This window comes from Cryptomeria japonica, chromosome 3 (assembly GCF_030272615.1).
Source record: "Cryptomeria japonica chromosome 3, Sugi_1.0, whole genome shotgun sequence".
NCBI classification, from domain to species: domain Eukaryota; kingdom Viridiplantae; phylum Streptophyta; class Pinopsida; order Cupressales; family Cupressaceae; genus Cryptomeria; species Cryptomeria japonica.
Window position 1 is genome coordinate 445,913,051 of NC_081407.1, and position 19,861 is coordinate 445,932,911.

Sequence of the window (19,861 nt, forward strand, 5' to 3'; positions counted from 1 at the left end):
TCGATAGGATGGGCTTCCTTTTCTCATCGAGTGTCGAGTTCCTTTTTATGTGTGCCTCGATAGAGTGAGGTTCTTGGTCTAGCCGAGCACTGAGTTCTTTAGGATTTCTCTATTGGCGTTGATGTGGATATGGTGGGACCCGACCCAATGTGTGGTGTGATCTCAGCCTCCCATTTTCACTTGAATCCAATTGGATGACTACATTTTAAGCTTTTGTTGAGCCTAATCTGGGCTATTATGGAGAGATCTTGCATTTCCATCTTCACATGAATCTCTCAAATCGATGAATGGAATTCAAATCTTGTGGTGGCTATTAGCTTTCAATTGAAGGAACACAATGGACCACTAAGAGGGGGGGTAAATCAGTGGTAATCAATAAAAACTTTTGTCTTCTAAAGATCTAAGCAACATTAGCATAATTACAAAATGATGAGTAGAGATATTTAGCAGATCAACACACACACATAAAAGGTACATCACACAACAGTCGATGTACAAGGAAAACCCAATATGGGAAAAACCTTGGTGAGAATAGCCATTGGAGTTTACTACTCCAATCTAGCCTCACAATGGAATTACTAGTTATAACTTTTATGGGCACCAATCTAAAGGAGCACCAACTCCTAAAGTTTAGGGCACCAACCTAAGGAGCACCAGCCCCTAGAGTTTATGAGCTTCTACTCAAAGGAGCACCTACCCCTACTCTGAGCACCCACTCAGAGATTACAATGAATGTAATTACAAATTCATGTTATATACCTTGTTGCAAATGAGGTTTTGCAACACCTTACTGATCTAATCTCTTTTGGATCTCTTCTTCTCTATTTTTTGCTCTTTATCTATCTTTGCACTTGATATTTGCTCTTTTCTCTCCATCTTCTACTTAGATCACTTCTCCACTTCTTCCTTTTTTCCTTTTTGCCTTGGTTGTATACACTCTGGCTTATACTTCTCTCTCACTTAGTCTTTGTTGCTTTCTTTCTTTTCCATTCTCTGTGTATTCACCCTGCAACCACAACACACTACTCTATGTTCTCTCCTTAGCTTCTTTTCTTCTCCATAACAACACACTACTCTATGTTCTCTTAGCTTCTTTGCTTCTCCATAACAACACACACTCACCCAACCTCTTCTCACACTTTTATAACACTTAACTTACTCCATTTACTTCATTATTTTGATCGACATCCACCTACTTGCATCTGCCAACCCAGATTCCTCATCTCTAGCTGTCATGCCTCATGACCTATACACTATTCTCAATCATCTCTGTACCTACATGATTTCTCTCCAAAAATGGATTCACAATCTGATCTTCTCAATCTTTAAAAGATCATGTTTGCATACTAATCAGATTCTCTGTACACATCGCTCAGACCAAAAAACTACCCGCAATAAATGTATTCTCCAGGAAAATAATTGTGTTCAAATCATTCTTTAGATTATAGGATTGTTATACTTAGCAATCTTCAGCCTAGTAGATATCCTCGAGCCTCAAAAATCTCAACAAATCCTTCTACAACATGATCTCATTAAATGTTGCTTCTTTCTTCTCAGTTGACTTTGTACCTTGATTACTAACTATAGTAATCTTCATCTATCTGGTGAAATCTGATTTCCTGCATGTTGATCATCTTGAGCTACGCACCAACAACCTGCAATATGTTGGCCATTAATGCATTCTCCATCCTTTGTCAACCTACCCTGATTGGAGTGACAACCACCTCATTAATATCGTCCACCATCTCTATAAGTATCGACCTCTACATATCAAATTTGATTTTTGACCACCTGGAAGCCACATGTCTCCATTTTTGGCATCCAAAACATTTGGTCATGCTTGGTCAATTACCACATAGAACATTTTGCCTAACAACATGCAAACATCTTCTTATTCATCATCCAAGCCACTTGGTCAATCATGGTTAATCATCCATGTGGACCTTTGAGTCTATCGGCTTGCAGACATGGCAACAAAGTCGATCACAATCTTCAAATATGTCAGCAAACTATCCTTTCATCTTTTTGACAGGTGACTTGTGATTCACTTCGTACATGTCACGTTTCTAGGTCAAACTTGGTCAATGTCCATGTGGACTATCGGGTTGCTCAGATCCTTTGAACTTCAAACTATGGTTGATCTTTGTGTTATACGCCTTGCGGGATAAGCTTCAAGAGGCCTTCCTCTTTCTTTGTTATCTTGCATCACACTAGCCAGGTCTTTTAACTCACGTGGGATAAGGATTCTCCCTTTTTGTCTTCGCTTGTCTAGAAACTTGTTATCACATGGCCCTTTCCTTATCCTCATAGAGACACATAGGATAAGGAAACCTTTCCTTTTCCTTTGTAGTGTTATCCCGCAACATGTTCTTGTAGTTGTAAACCCTCGTGGGATAAGGGTTTACTTATTATGCTTCGCTTACCTTTGTTATCCTACATGAACCTTGTGTAGCCATTTACTTCATGTGGGATAAGGTTTTCTTCATGGAAGCTTCCACTTGTTAGCTTGCACAATATTTAATGTGCATCTTATCTTGTGCGGGATAAGGGAATCCACAATGTTCCCTTTAGTTCCTTATCCTACGTGACTTTTGTTAGTCACTCTTGACACCGGTGGATAAGAGAGAGTATCTCTCTGCTTTGACCTCCTTTGAGTATCATTATCCTGCAAGGTTTCTTACATGAAAATAACATGCCATCGGATAAGGAGGTTCAATGTTTGCTTCACTTAAGTGTTATCCAGCAAGGTTATCTAACCCTATATAAAATGTCACAGGATAAGCCAAGTAGCATAACCTGCATGTTATTGATATCTTCGTCACACTTTAGCAACTATCCCAAAAAAAAATTTCCTTAGGTTTTTCTTGTTGCGTGATAGCGAGGGTCACAAAACCTACACATTATTGACATCCTCTGCTGCAAGACCAGTATGACCAACCAGTCATGTTATTGACAACCTCAGTCAAATAACCAACATGTTATTGACACTTGCAGAAACATAACCATCATGTTATTGACACTTATTGTTATAGTACATATTATTTGTTTGGTCATAGTGATAGCGATAACCAACGTGTTATTGACAATTGCGAGTGATACTCCATGTAACTGCATATAATAACTTGCGTGTTATTGATAACTGCAACTATCTTTTTTTGAGTCAGACTTGATTTCACAATACATTTTCAACATAATTGTCTGTGTCCTCCTTTGTCTATTTTCATGTCCCAATGACACACTTCATGCATACATTCTATATCTCCTTGTGCATATAACATGGTGTGTTATATGATGTGTCAATTTATATAATGTTGTAGTAACACTTATGCTCTTGGTCAATCCTGTTTTCTCCATGCAGTCATAGCTTTGTGGATTTGGTTCTTAAATCACCTTCAAGTGTAATATCAAACTCCATTGTCATCTGTATCTAATTTGAGGCCACTAAATCCATGCAACCTCCACGCATGTACATTCAACCTACATAGCTTTTCTAACACCATATCAACCAATTTGATTTTCCTTTAAGGTACACATATTGCATCTCTCTCAACCTGAGACCATACCATCTTCTCACCTTCCCTTTGTGAGTTATTTTCTCTAGGACACCTTGATCTTTCCCTTAAGAATGTCATATGGCATTATTGCATCTTCATCTTCCTCTGGGAACACATAATGTTGCATCTCTATATTTTGCCAGCGTGATGCCTGCATGTCTCTACATCTTTGTGGCACTTATCATTTCTATATCTTTGTTCACTGCATCATCTCAACTATTGACATCAATTAAATCTGCATGCTCGCCACATCTTCATCCAGTGGGTATCCTATAACTGTCTCTGCAACTTCATTAACTCAGCCTTGCACACACATATGTTGACATCAATTACTCTGCAGGTCAGTGGTTGTTGACCGAATGGTTGAGGAGATTGTTTGTGCTTAGTTGGCACCCCAAATCAGATCATATTTTCATTCAACCACTAGGGATTATCACCATTACTCTAGAAGTGACCTTATAGGTTGATTTTGGATGCCGATCATGTCTCTTCAAGGCATTATGAAGACATTGGGGTTTGACAAAGATTTCTCAGACGCCATCCCACACATATTTCTCTTAATTTTTGGGACATGATTGTCCCTCCTATTCCTCTATGACCATCTTCAGATGAAATCCATGCTCATTCATTACAGACCAGAGACTTTTTTTCCCAGGATTGTACTCGACCATACTTATGTGCGGGGGTTGCTTCATCTATAGGGTATTTTTTTCCCTCCCAAATGATTAGACATTCACAGAGGAGATTTTGCATGCTCAGATCAGATCAGTCGATCAGATTTTCTTCTCCACTCTACCTTTTTGTAACCTAACCCTAGTTAGGGTTAGGGTTTCTATCTTAAGATCAATCTGAGCTATGCCTATAAAGGCAATTTATGTAATATTTTTTGGATTTTCTTTTCTTTCTCTATAGAAAACTTATGTTTCTCTTTATATGTAAAAATTGCTTTCCCTTCATATGAATATAATTTACTTATTTTGCCTCTATTCAGTTCTCATAACTTGTGTATTTTCTTTACCTTGTTGTTTGAATGCATCTTTCTTTAGTTCTCCTTAGGATAGTGATTGTGTTGACCCTTCTTTAGGTATTATTTATGGGATATTTTTAGTCCTTCTTGTCATCTTCAAGATTTCCAACCTTCATTCTCATTAGGAAGGTAAGTAAGATAGGATTATGTGCATGTCTTGGGTAGTTTTTATTCATGTTTTGTGTAGTTATAGGCAGGGAAGATCACCATTTTAGTTAGGGTGCAAACCCCCTTTCCCCTCTTTCAGCAACTCTTCTCTCCTTCCCTTTTCCCTTTCAGACCAGTAGAATAGATATTTTCGTGTTGGGTTAGTTCAACACTTGCATCAAATTGAAGAGGAAGTCGACCTTCTCTAGAGATTCAACCTCACTTCTGCAAGTCCCACACTTGGAGGTTGATTCAATGTTGCACAAGGTTGATGACCATGATTTCTCATCAAGCGGGTGAACTTTTGTGACAACAGTTTTTGGCACACCCAGTGGGACACACTTTCAACATATTTGCTAAGAATTCAATGCTTCTCTTAGCAATCTAGCCTTTGGAGAAAGTCAATCAAGCACTTGGTAACTCTAAGGACAAAATTTAAACTCTTGCAGATGACCAACTACCACTCACATGCCAAGAATACAAACCAAAGCATCTTCTAGAGGTAATTTCCAATACTCTGAACTTTCATATCCAAATTCTAGAAGAACTAGAGGTAGGCATTCTTTGTCACCTTTTAGGGGAACTCAAGGAGAATAATCTACACCCTAAGGTCTCTTTCTACCCCACCATTCCTAAGATTAGCACAACCTAGGCCCTACCATCCATATCAATAGACCCCTTTTTTCCATAGAAGTGGCAAGAGAACATAAATTTGTCACCTTTAATGGTGGCAGTCCTTTAGTCCTAACTCAAAAATTTAACATTCCAGCAACAACCCTGAAGGATTTACCTTTTTTTACTAGAGAGACATCTACCTCCATGGATTAACACATCTAGGATGTGTCAATCATCTACACTGTGTTTGATGTCATTGAAGACAATGTTGCAGTGAGGCTTCTTGCTATCTCAATCAAGGGAAAGGCCCTTCAATGGTACAAAGGATTGGCTCCTAACTTCAATCACAACTGGGATGAGCTAGGGGAGAAATTGTGCAAATATTTTGAGGACAAAAGTGACCATGGTCACTTATAGAGCAACTAACTACTATCAAAATAGCACCTCATGAACTCATGGGTGATTTTAATTATAGATTCCAAAATACATGTGATAGAATCCCATCACTGGTAAAGCTTTCATCAAATCATGCCTTTTTATACTTTCTTAGGGCTTTGAACAATGATATTGCAACTATGATTTAGTCTATGGGAGGAGATAACTTTCCAAGGGAATATGATACTGCCATAAGGGAAGAAAATTACTTAATCCAAATAGGAAAACTATCTCCTAGGCCTCTCATGCCCTTATTTCCAGAGACTCCTACTCAATAGCCTATTTTTTCTTCTATTCTAGTGGCTTCCACAAGCCATCTACTAACACTGACACCTATTCCACTGCCATCAGAGTTGTAAGAGCTTAAGACTCTGATGTAGGGACTTAGCAATGAGTTGGTGACTTTGAGGAGGCAAAAATTTCAAAATAATAAGCCCTACCAGCAGCAAAATCAAAATTATCAGTATCAAAGACCTAACTTTCAAGGGAAAAACCAATGGAGTAATTCCAAGACCTTGAATAGTCTGAACCCTATGGCTACAAGCACCTCAAAAGCACTAATTTTAATTCATAATAGTCTTGCTAAAAAACAATAATGGTGCAACTAGTGCAATCAACCTCATAATCAGATTGCTTGCCAAAATGGAGAATTCTCTCAGGCTTTAATGTCATAGAATGAACCAACAATATTAGGACATTGACAGTTTGTTGATGGCTCTAATCATCCACAAGGAGATACAACTTTTGTAAATTGGAAGGAGGTGGATTTTTATGGAGTAAATCAGACAACCAGTGACAGTGTGGTGAACAATACAAGGTCAAAAAGGAAGGTTTTGGGTAGTGATGAAACTTCTACCACAATAGTCCAAACCTCACAGCCTTCCATGCAATCTTCAATGCCAAAGACATTAGACAGGGTGACTGCCCCAAACAAATAACAAGACATGATACAAAATGTCAAGATGGGAGATCCACCTTAGGCTCCTATAATATCAAATCTTGATATTGTTTCTACTAAGGTCTCTGCTACTGCTCCATTTAATATCGTTGAACAGATGAAGAGGGCCATCTTCACTATATCTTTGTGGAATGCTCTTTCTATCCCATCTCAAAGAGACCAACTTCAAAATGCCTTGATGGATGTCAATGTTATAATGGATACCAGTATAGGTTGTAGTTCTTCAATTCCTACAAGATTGGTGGAATATGTGGAGGTAGATAATTCAGAAACAATCAGTAATCCTCCCCCTTTCTATCACTCTTTAATCATAGGGAATAACCTTGTTCATAATTGCATGATATATAGTGTGGATAGTAGCTCAATTATGCCCAATGTAGTGGTTGACTGCCTAGGCATCAAATATGAGCTTTGAACAAAGGAGTTTTGCATCTTGATGGCAAAACAATTAAGGTTGTGGAGGTCATTAAGGATCTAAATTTGATCTTGCATGCTTGCCCTTGATGTAGTGTACTGCAAGATATTTTAGTTATTGATCTCCTTGCTCACTTTGCCATTTATTTGTCAAGGGAATTCACTGCTAGGATAGGTGGCTACCTATCCTCTAATTGGTCTCACATGTTTTTTAGAACAAGGTATGGTACCAAGGTGACCATCAGGGTAGAGCCTTTTTCCTTAAACCATATCGATCCCTACATTCCAAGCCCCATATAGATGAATTTCTCCTTCAACAAGGAGAATGAGGATGTATGTATTAGGGAGCCTACAACTCAATTAGAGGAGGTTCTTGATTGCCTACTAGATGAGTGGGAAAATGCTTTTTAGTTTGACCTAAGTGACGAGGTTGATATTCCAGGCCTTGACACCTTTTGTATCCATGATGAGGGCACCTCTATCCCTAGTATCACAAAGGAGGACAAAGGCATGCAAGAGGATATTAATATGAATAGAGAAGAAAAAATAGAGAGATAATCTAAAGATTTTAAATCTTCTTGTGAGATAAGACACGTGTTGATGAGCTTAATATCAATAAATGTGATTATGATGTATGTTGGTTCTCCCATATCCATAATAATGATAATGTTGAATATGAGGTCTTCATTCAATGTGAAGATGTTTCTTTTGGTGTTAGAGATGAGGTGAGATTGCATGTTTTACTTGGGACTAGTATACCAAGTTTGAAGATGTTGAGCAACAAAATGTTGACCATGTAGAGATTCTTCTTGTTGCTCAACTTGATGATGTACCTAAGCTTCAAAATTTCCTCTTTGATATGTTTAAGGAGCCCCCTTATGCAAATCAAGACAAGGAGATGGTATATTTTGTTGGCAATTGACATTCATCTGGTGATTTCAGGTGACTTTCATTGGTTGATTATTTGTTTAGGGTTTTCATTGATGGCAACTCTTCTTGGTGGTTTGATCCACCAGTCATGATCCATCTTATCTGGAAGTTGATGGTAATCGGTAGGAACTTAACCAGTAAAATAAGGTATTTTAGTAATGTTTTGATCCAGAATAATCTCTGATGATTGCGGTGTTTTTGGTGATTATTTTTGTGATCTCAGTGATATGGAAGACCTTTAGGAAGCATGTGATTATATTATTTTGTCTGGTGCTATGTTTTGTTCGAGATTGAAGTTGACTTGATCTACATGTTACACTTATTGAAGACGACTTGAAGGAGATTTTTTTTGTGGTAAGAATGAATATATAAGATCGATTTAGTGATTGAATTTTGGTATGTAAGAGATTTGGTGATCTGTTTTGGTGCGATTGAGCACAGTTTCACATGCGCATTTTGCTTTTAGAACAACTCGTAGTTGACTAAGACACAAACAAAGTATTCAATAGAGCAGAGACAGTAAATGATTCAGAGCCTAACCAAAACTCATTTTTGCATAATCAGATGTTGATTAAGAGTTGATTTCATTGTACTTTCTATTGGCCATTTGGTGGAATTGATTATGTGTTGCACTGATGTTTTGTCATTGATGTCAACACTAGTTGTTTAGATGTTTTACCAACACCCTTCTAGTCCTGGTAGGTTGAGTTGTTTCTAGTTAACTTGGATCAGGCATGATCCTGTAGACTCTAGTATAAAATGGTGATGGAATTGGATTGTTCATGATACGTATACTCTTATTTGATCAGTTGGTTTTGGTCTGGTGATTGGATGCTATCCTGCTTACTTAGAAAACTGGTTTATAGTTACGATGAGGATTTCACCGACAGAGCTTTTGATGGAGATCTTTGATGAATTGCATAAGTGGTGTTGGTGCAGATTTTGATGGAGTTTCAGGATGTTGTTGGTGATCATGTTCGAGACTTGGCGTTTGGAGATCATCGATGAAGCGTGTGGACCTATACTTGGTCCCAATTGATCTAGGTTATGGACCAACATTAATGTAATGTGTGGATAGGACCTATTGATGTATTTCCAGGATGTCTTATGTGTTGATTTTACTTGTTTGGTCTAAGGCTGACATGGTTTGTAATTATGTAATTGGTTTATTGTCTGGTGGCCAACCTGAATGTTTATTGTCGAGAGTTTGTATAAATAAGATGTAAGATCTCATTGTAGATCATCATGGTTAATTTAAGAGGTCCTGGTCAAGGAATGTAATGTACAAATAATGTAATATCATTCAGGAAGAGGAGTTGGTCGATCATTAGAGATCGAATTGGGTTTGTGGAAGAGGATTTAGTCCTCCGGTATTGAGCTTAACCAGAACTATACTCAGGCATAGGACATGATATCTTTTGTAGTTCAACACTTCTCCAGATTGTAGTCTAGATTTATATGTAGTCAATGAGGCTCCTTTTGTGATGAGAAGTGTGCTCTAGGTTGTTGGCCTTCCTGCAAGTGCAGGCCCCTTCATTGTAAATTCACATACTTACTGCAGAAGTATTAACTAACTGTGGGTAGGCTTCCCACTATGGTTTTTCCCTTTACCAGGTTTTCCACATATAAATCTTGGTGTCATGTGGATGGTATTTATTCTGTGATTATTGTTTGTGCTTAATTGGTTTAACTTCTATTTTGGTATTATTGTTTTGGGTTCCAGTATTAAAGTTTTAATTATTGAGTGTTTCTATAATCTGTGACAACTAATTCACCCCCTCTCAGTTGTCTTCTAGTTTTCTAAACTGTCTAACAATTGGTATCAGAGCTTTGGTCCTCTCTACAGAAAACTTAACCACTTGAGGAAGATCCTATCATGACTAACAGTTCAAGTTCATCTAGAGATATCTTTCAAAGGGATATACCAAGGCTTGAAGGAACAAACTATACAATATGGAAGATTTAGGTGGAGACTCATCTGAGATGTCTTGGCAAGTAGATTTGGGAGATCACATAGAATGGTGTCACACCCTATAATCCGAGATCTGGAAATCCTCCTCTAACAAATCTAGACAAGGAGCTTGAGAATGATTGTAGAGAAAGAGAAGCCCTCTTGTGTGCACTTTCTGATCAGCACTAATGGGATTAACAGACAAATTATCTGGAATGGCTATATGGGATAAGTTGCAGACTCTTAATCAAGGTGACCCTATAGTGAAGATTTATAATCTTGAAGATGGAAGAAGATGAAATTATTACCGCATTCATGGAAAGGGTAAATGAGATTGTTATGGGAATTCAATGTTGTGGTAGAACTCTGAGCGAAGATGAAATTGTTTCTAAAGTCCCGAGAGACCTACCACTAGCTTACAAAATGAAGGTTACTACTATCAATGAGTTGAGAACAATGGATAATACATCTATCAACAAAGATACTTTGGTTGGGAAAATATTTGATTTTGAGTTTGAGGAATTGGACCTTCTGGGGCTGTGAAGACTGAACCTGCTTTTCATGCATCTACATCTGCAACCGGCAAACAAGAATGGAAAGCTTTATATGAAAAATAATTAGAAGATATGAAGAGAGAAGATGATGATTTTGTGCAACTTGAAGCACTATTTTCTAGAAGAGTACCGAAAGGACCGGTAGGAAGTAAGTATGAAGGAAAAACACCTTTTAAATGTTTTGCATGTAATAAGATTGGTCATTTTGCATCTAGATATCCTGAAAGGAATTCAAGATTTGAAGAAATATTTAAAAGATCATTTAAGCCCAACCCTGGATATCAGAAAAAATATAGATTCAAGAAAAATAGAGACAAATCATGCTACATAGAGGATGAGAAAGGCATTATTGATTCAGATGTTGATCTGACAGAAGACTCTGCTAGTGGATTTGGCAATCGGAAGGAATGGGTATTCGTGGCTATCAAGGAAGATGATCTAGCATTGAAAGAGAATGTACCTGAGGAGAAGGCACTTGCTGCTAAAATTAAGGACAAGGATGAATGGGTAATTGATAGTGGTTGTTCACATCATATGATTGGAGATAAAGGGAAGTTTCTATCTTTGTAGGAATTTGATGGTGTACTACTTAGATTTGGAGATGACAAGGCATGTATGATTAAAGGAAAAGGAACTATATCATTAGATGGTAAGAACAATACTAACACTATTTATTATGTTGAAGGTTTGAAGCCTAATCTTTTCAGTGTAGGACAATTGGTAGATAAGGGATTTCGATTACAGTTCAAGGATGGAAAATGCAAATGTTAGGATTCCCATAGATACTGAGAGTGGGGGGTGAATCAGTATCTAACCAGTGAATAGAATTTATTAACTTAAAATATGTAGAACATATTATAACAGTGTACCGATATGCAAGAAATAAAGCAATAAATAGAATTAAAAGAATCCACATGAAAAGCACACCATAACACAATGATTTAATGAGGAAACCCGGTGTGGGAAAAACCTCGGTGGGATTTGTGACCCACAATATTCACTTACTGGCCAATAAGAGAATATTACTTACAAGAGGGGCCTGCACATGTAGGAAGGCCAACTGCCTAGAGCTCACTGCTCAATCACAAAATGGGAAGTCTCACTGACTTACAATTATGGATTATACAAATCCAATATCTTGTATTGCTTTACAATAGCATCTATAATTCCAGATCTAGTACCGGTTGCTACTCTGCTTCTTAGATAAACCCTTAACCTATATTTTGCATAATAGGTCTGCCTAATATCTTTCCTTATTTGCTTACTTACTCTTACAAAATGTCTACAATGATCTCTCTTATATATAAGAGTCATTTTACAACTTGCCAAGTCAGCTTACAAAGATGTTACAATAATAAACAAAAATCTTGTCAGCCTCTGTGCCGGTATACTTCCTTTCTCTGCTGGTGCTAGTGTAGAGTCTGATCTTGCTAGTGCCAGTGTAGTGTAATGCCTTTCCAGTGTAATGCCTTGCTGGTGCCATAGGATTGTAAGCTTGCCATCAATGAGAAAATAGCCACGTCATCCACTTTGTCACTACCACTTGGCCGCCACGTGTACACCACCTCAGTGCCACATCATCGCCACCTCTGCACCACGTCATCGCTACCTCACCGGGATCCGCCTGCTGGACATCTGACTGTACCTGCCACCTATGCACCACCTGGCTTTCGCAACATCATAGGGTTTATCTGGCATGCATCTTCCTTTCGTGAAACCGCGCGAGCCATTGATCTCCATCAAACTTGCTCGACCTTTACCTTTCTTGCAACTTCGCAAGGTGTAACTCGCGTGCATCTTTGGCCTACGAAATCACGCGCTTCGTCGGATCCTCTGCAACCTGCTCACCGGTTAAGCCGACCTTTCTCTACAAAATTTTGCTTGTCTACCTTAGGAAGCGTTCCTGCGTGGGGTCCACCTGGTCGTTGCTCAATCACCTCCTCTGTCGCCTCAAGATCCGTGCTCACGCGTGGGCCCACCTTGGGCGCCCATAGGCACCATTCGTCAAAACACTTTATGGCTTAGACATATTAGATGAGTGTGTTTTTGCTTATAAAGATTAAAAAATACCACTTCCCAGCCAATGTGGGATAATGCATTATACCTGGGACTGCGATTTTGAAGATTTTGCCTGAGCTTTAATGGCAATTTCCAAATTTTTCTTGTAAGTTTTGATGCCCAAACACCATTCCCATGCAAGAGGATTATTGGCAGAGTCATGTGGGGCTACAAATTACATTCACCATTGATTTTAAACCCTTTACCATGCCATTTATTTCCATGTAGGGAGGAGAATGCTGTTGTTTTCAATTGCATTTGCTTTAAAATATTTTATCCCCCTTTCAAAACCATGTTTCACACTGCAGCAAATAGGAAGCAGCTGGGATTTGTTTTTAATGCCTTGGAGCTTCTCATGGCCCATGCAAGGGGCTGCATTTTGCATTTGGCTCTCCCCTCTCTCCACTGGCTTCCACACAGGGAGTTAGATATGTGCATTAGTTTGGAGAGTTTTGTGCCTTCCTCAAGACACAACGCAGGAGGAGGCATTGCTATTCACTTGTCTTTCTTTTTAAAAAAAATTTGGAACCTTCTTCAAGAACCACGCCACACACGAGAGGAGCTGCCAATGGAGGATGTTACTGCCAGCAAAAAACTTGTTTAAGAGATCTTTTAAAATCCTGTCCTCCACCATCCACACAGAGAACTTGGCAATTTCATTTGCCATGGAGTTTTCAATGGTCCTGCATCTTCAAGACTCCACTCCATGCATAGGGAGGATTGGCTAGGCTCTTCATTAAATCTGCTTTGGAGGTTTCCAATGCCCAGCACCCACACAGGCCAAGCACTTTCTTTACTTGCAGCCATGTGAAAGAGGGAAAGTGTTAGCATAGGTTGTGGAGTTTAGCTTCACACCTACCATTGCATTTTATTGGTTTTGAATGCCATTTCATTTATGTGAAACCTTCCAAAGCCTTTTGAACAGCAACACATGTCATGCACTTACCAATAGCATTTGTTTGAAATGCTTTATTTTCCAGAAACCACAATATGAAGAAATAAAAAATCCCAGCATAGAAGAGGGAAGGACACATCTGTCACTTACATTTTATTGAAAGTTTCACTTGCCCTTCCTCAACGCAAATAAGATGCTAGCAAATGGCATTTGCTGAAAGTTTATAAAGAGTGTCATTCCACTCATTACGCCACACTCCAAATACATTTACATTTTAAAATCTCTTCTCTGTCGCTGAAGGAGGATTTAACATTAAAATTGCCAATCTGAAATTTGCCTGAAGGTCTACAATCTTTTCAAAATTCTATGACATGTCCCATGATTACAATCCATATTTAAATATTCTGAAGATTTCTCAGCGAATAGAGTTGCCAATAAAATAATACGGCACAGGCATGAGCCAGGTCGGGCCTCAAAGTGGGTTTGACTAAAAAAAAATTTTGTTTTCAAACAACTGACCTCTGGAATGATTCAAGAACTTCAAACATACCTCTGGAGACGATCAGCGTCGTTTTCGGATCATAAAATTGCATTCTACAACTTTCAGGCAATTATGCCACATTTTTGCATTTAATTGCGAAGACGTAATTTTCAAACCTGTCAAAACACCATTCTGGATCTCGCTATCTGACAAGCATGTACTCTGATATACAAGGATGACTTCTACAAAATGGTTTCTCAAGATGAGTCCCGAACGAAGAGATATTAATTTCTGAAAATGCCCAACTGGCTTTGTCGGCACTACGAACCTGATGAAGTCAATGTCTTGGCAACACATGATGCCTTTCTCAAAAATACCAAACGACCTCCGTAGGCCCTCAAATTTGAAACACAGGTACCTTTAAGTACATGTTAAAACTTAGAATTCTCAGTTCGATCACTAGACTGAGAGGATGCAAACGACGTGCTCACAAAAATGGCTACATTAACTGATATAACAATGGAAGTGCGGATAACTGAAAAATGATAGCTAAATGAATCCTTTTGAAAACCAATCAAACGGATTGGTAGAGGCTTGAAATTTGAAACTTAGCTCATCATTTATACCAGTAACAACCCAGAGCAAAGATTATGGCATGCGGCTTACTGAGGCAACTTTTACACTTATGCGAAACAAGGCTTCGACTAGTTCTCGAAACAAGGACTTGCCAAATCACACAAACTGCAAACGGATTTGGCTATGAAAACTGAGCAAATGGATTCGTCAAGACTTGAAATTTTGTAGACTGACTCACATTTATGCATAGAATTGAATTCACTTTGAAATTCTCCATGACGATCAACAGGGCAAAAGATGTAATCCCTCAAAGTAGGCTACTCAATAAAATCCGCATTTGTGCCTGAAATGCACTTTCAGCTCACCGCTCAAACCGGGTACCTCATAAACTTATCCAAATTGAATTCTAAAAGTTGCACATCACTGAATAGGCCAAATGAAAGGCGTGGGACATGAATCCTGAGCCTTACCCTTTGAAAATCAACTGGCTCCATTTTACCCCCTCTCAAACTAAGCCATTCAAACTGACTCATTTAGGTACTTTTTTGACATGCAGAGAAAATTTTTAAAATGGGCCTCTAAATTTGACTCAATTTTAATCAGTCCCAATAGTGGCTCTGACTGGGGATGGTTGATTGCGAGATCAACACAAGAATCGAGATATCTTTGGTTAAGCAGACCGCTCAAAAATGGATCATTCTTCTCTTTTCATCTCATTTCAAAAATAGGGCATCCTTATTCTACCCAAACAATAGGGCACTTTATTGAAAACCACACAACTGAAGCAAAGCGACTGTACAAAATATACACCTTATAAATGGCTCCGGGCCATCAAAACTGAAATCAATTCTTACCTCTGTCAAACACTTGATTTTCGTTTCCACTAACCAGAGGTAAGTTGAGATCATCATTCCAATCTGCCAGATCAAAAACACTTCCACTTCTAATTAGTTGATCACATAAAACATAATCATCAGAATATTCATAATCATGACATCTCTGAAAATCAAACAAATGCTGAGAGGATTCGTCACTACGTGACCAAAGAGTGCCACATTTTTTACCATTACTTCTTTGCTGAAATGAGAAGTAATCTGACTCCCTCTAAAAGTTGGGAATATCAAACAGATCCTTATTACTAGTTTGGTGAAATAATAAACACTCTTTCACAATAATATCCTGCAAACTAGAGAGGAAAACTTCCTCATAACATGACTGCACTTCAACTTGCTGATCACAAAAACTATCAGCATTTTGCATACATGAAAATACATAATTTTTACTTGCCAATGGTTCATTTCCTCCTTGCAAATCTGAGGAAAAAACCCCAGATCTATCATGTCTTCTAAAAGGTAGATCCTCATAATGCATATCAAAGTCAGAATTCATATCAACATATGAACCTTCATTATCATACCTATCAACCATATATGCATTATCATTTTGTCTATCAAACATAGGAAGAGAATCAACATCATATGTATCATTTTTTACACCCTCAAAAACATCATCAGAATCAAAACATATACTGAGTGGGTATGAAAGATTGGGCACATTTTTGAATCCACATCTCTGAAAATCAGCAGCTAAGAGTTCTGAAATTTGCTCACTACATAGTGAACCTCCTTCTTCATTTTCATTTTCCTTGGCTTCATCCTCTGAGTTGTAAACATTGTCCCAATTTGATAAAGGTATTGGATCTGCAGTGCTCATGTCCCTATGCACATTTATTTCATCATCACAACAACTTGCATCTGCATCATATCCTTTATCACGATGCTCATAATGTGTGCTACATGTTGCAACATAGTTTCATAACTGGGGTTGCAAACATCTTATGGATTGAAATAAACAACAAGGTGATCTACATCATTAGCATCTGAAACCTCATTGGGCTCATAATTAGCTAAACAATCAATGTTCTCACAAATTTCTTCTCACTCTGAATACACATCTGAACTTTCATAATCATGACATCTCTAAAAATCAAACACATGTTGAGAATAATTACATTCAACATCATAGGAGGTACATCCACTCAGGCGCTCATCTCCTTCATTATTTTTAATCTTCTGTATATTTTCAGATTGGTTACTTTCAATCATATCTATCCATTCTTTAATAGATTCAACACATTCTTCTCTGAAGGCAGTAGACCAATTAACTAAGTTAGGCTCATAAAGCTCTAAGAATATCTCAATTAAAACACACTCACGGGGTCTATTATCAGTTGAAGTCTCATTCAATGCAGCTAAAAATCTTTCATAGAAGACATATGATGATTCTCCTTTACTTTGTAGCCCTACTTTCCCTTTTAACAACCAGACAAATCTCTCTTGGATCATTTGAAGAAATTTTTCAATTTCTATATTGATCTCTTTCAAATTTGACAAAGGATTCATGGATCTAGGAACTACATCTGGATCCATTAGGTATTATAATAGTCACTGAACCATTATTTTTTGACCATGCATCTTATTGTGTCATAAATTCATTGCAAAACATATGCAGTCACTAATTTTTGGAATCATACACACTTCTCACCATATTTCTGACTAAAAACTTATTTCAATGAAGTATGTAAATTGTAAATTTCTTTTCCTTTTAACGATCACTTTTTCACCCCATAAGGAACATGAATTGTCTCATTAATACTTTGAGGAATACCTATAGTAAATTTGTTGCTGCTATTGTTGCTCTGATATTTGGTAAGATCTCTCTAAGATCTTCTAACATTATACACAGATCTTCGTACAGAGTCGCCACCTCCTTCACGGAGGAAAATATCTTCAATAGATTCTTTGGGATCTACAATCATAAAACCCCAAGCAATTGCTAAATCTTTGATGCAAGTTCACCAAATATTTTAAAACTTTTACCAGAATGAACACTGGTGCAAAGATCTTTCAGAGTCGCCACTCACTGCTGTGAGAATTTATAAAATAATTTGTAGAACATGAACAGATCTGAACTCACACAAAGATAAATGGACAACAAGTTTTCCACACTTGGCACATAACACTACCAGGCACATAACTACAGATCTGAAAATGCTTTCAGATTTATAATACTTTTATGACTCTTTCCTCAAATGGATATGGTACAACTCTGGGATTCAATTCAACATGAGTTATTACAACATTTCCCCAGCTGAGTCGCCATTTTTGTTCTGGTGACTCAGATGGGATAATCTCAACCTTATATGAATCAATTCTTTCTTAACCAGAGGCTCTTGACAGTTCATTTACTCCCCAGCAGAGTCGCCATTTTTGTTGTTCACCAAAAGTGATAACCCAAAAACACCTGCAAATCTTTCTATGAAATGGCTAATTTCAGTCTACAAAACACATCAGGGCTTGGACAACATAACATAGGACCCTAATTGATCCTCCTGCATTTCAAGTTCTGCTAGACCTAGGGGGGGACACCCTTTTGAAGCACTAAATAGAACTATTATAGACACATAACTGCATCAATACTAAGCAGAATGATCATTTCACAAGCTCAACAGGTTAGGAAACATTACAAATTGGCTAGATCTGTACAAACAATAGGATGAAATAGAGCTTGGAAAGAATGGAACACACACCCCTAAACATAAAGGGAAATAGATTTATCTTTTTAAATGTATATCTGAAACCATCCCCAAACCTGCAAGACCAGTGCCTTGTTCATTGGGCAATAGGGTCACACACAAAACTACAAATATGAATCATAGATGCAAGTTTGTTTTCCTTAAACAAGATATTCATGCATCAATACCTTATATTAATGAACTATTTGATTCATTCACAATTTTATCAGATCTGGAAATACATTTCATCATTTATGACTGACTACAGAGGTTAAAACCTTCCTTGAAGAATACCTATAAATAATCACACAATTTCCTTGAAATTGACAAATCTTATCCTCCTTGAGGATTCAATTCATTATAATGAAATACACACCTAGAGACAATACTGTGAGGAATTTACTCATGGTTGACACAAGCAAGACCTGCAACTAAAATCACATTTACAACAATCCACTGCAATCCTTTGTACCCTCAAACAAACCAAAAGCATTTACAAATTTGGGTCATGATATTAAGAAAGTGGAAGCCATCAAATTTGGAGCATTTTCCAAATTTCTGGAACCCTTACAACTGAGAAGAATTGGGAATAAGAAGGAGAGGGAACCAAATCAAATCTGCAACTGAATTGCCAAGTGTCTCCTCTCTAACTAAATTTCAATCTCAACAAAACTACTTCCAAAATATCTAATCTTTGCCAAAATTAACTTCATAATCAGATTCCTCATTCCAAGAGCTTTCCGAAAATATATAACACTTCATACTTTGGCCAAAAATTGAGCCCTGGGCGAATTAATTCCCCATTTGTGCATATCATTTAAATTTTTGAATTATTTGATATAGTTTGCACTATATAATTAACTAGTTTTAAATTTGATTTTTGGCTCTGATTATGCTCTAACGCTTTGCCATGTGGTGGCCTCCAGTTGGTCGATGAGGTTGACCAGACGCCACCTAGGATGACACCTCATCACCACCACATCATCTGCTCTGTCACTACCACTTGGCCACCATGTGTACACCAGGTCAGCGCCACGTTATCACCACCTCTGCACCATGTCATCGCCACCTCACTGGGATCTGCCTGCTGGACATCTGACTGTACCTGGCACCTATGTGCCACCTAGCTTTCACAACTTCGCAGGGTTTATCCGGTATGCATTTCCTTTCGCAAAACAGCGCGAGCTGCTGATCTCCATCGAACTTGCTCGACCTTTACCTTTTTCGCAACTTCGCAGGGTGTAACTTGCGTGCATCTTCGGCCTGCGAAATCACGCGCTTCATTAGATCCTCTATAACCTACTCATCGGTTAAGCTGACCTTTCTCTGCAAAATTCCGTTTGTCTGCTTCGGGAAGCATGCCTACGTGGGGTCCACCTGGTCGCTGCCCAATCACCTCCTCTGTCGCCTCAAGATCCGTGCTCGCGCGTGGGCCCACCTTGGGTGCCCATAGGCACCGTCTGTCGAAACCCTTTATTGCTTAGACATATTAGATGAGTGTGTTTTTCCTTATAAAGATTAAAAAATACCACTTCCCAGCCAATGTGGGATAATGCATTATACCTGGGACTGCAATTTTGAAGCTTTTGCTTGAGCTTTAATGGCAATTTCTAGATTTTGCTTGGAAGTTTTGATGCCCAAACACCATTCACACGCAGGAGGATTATTGGCAGTGTCACGTGGGGCTGCAAA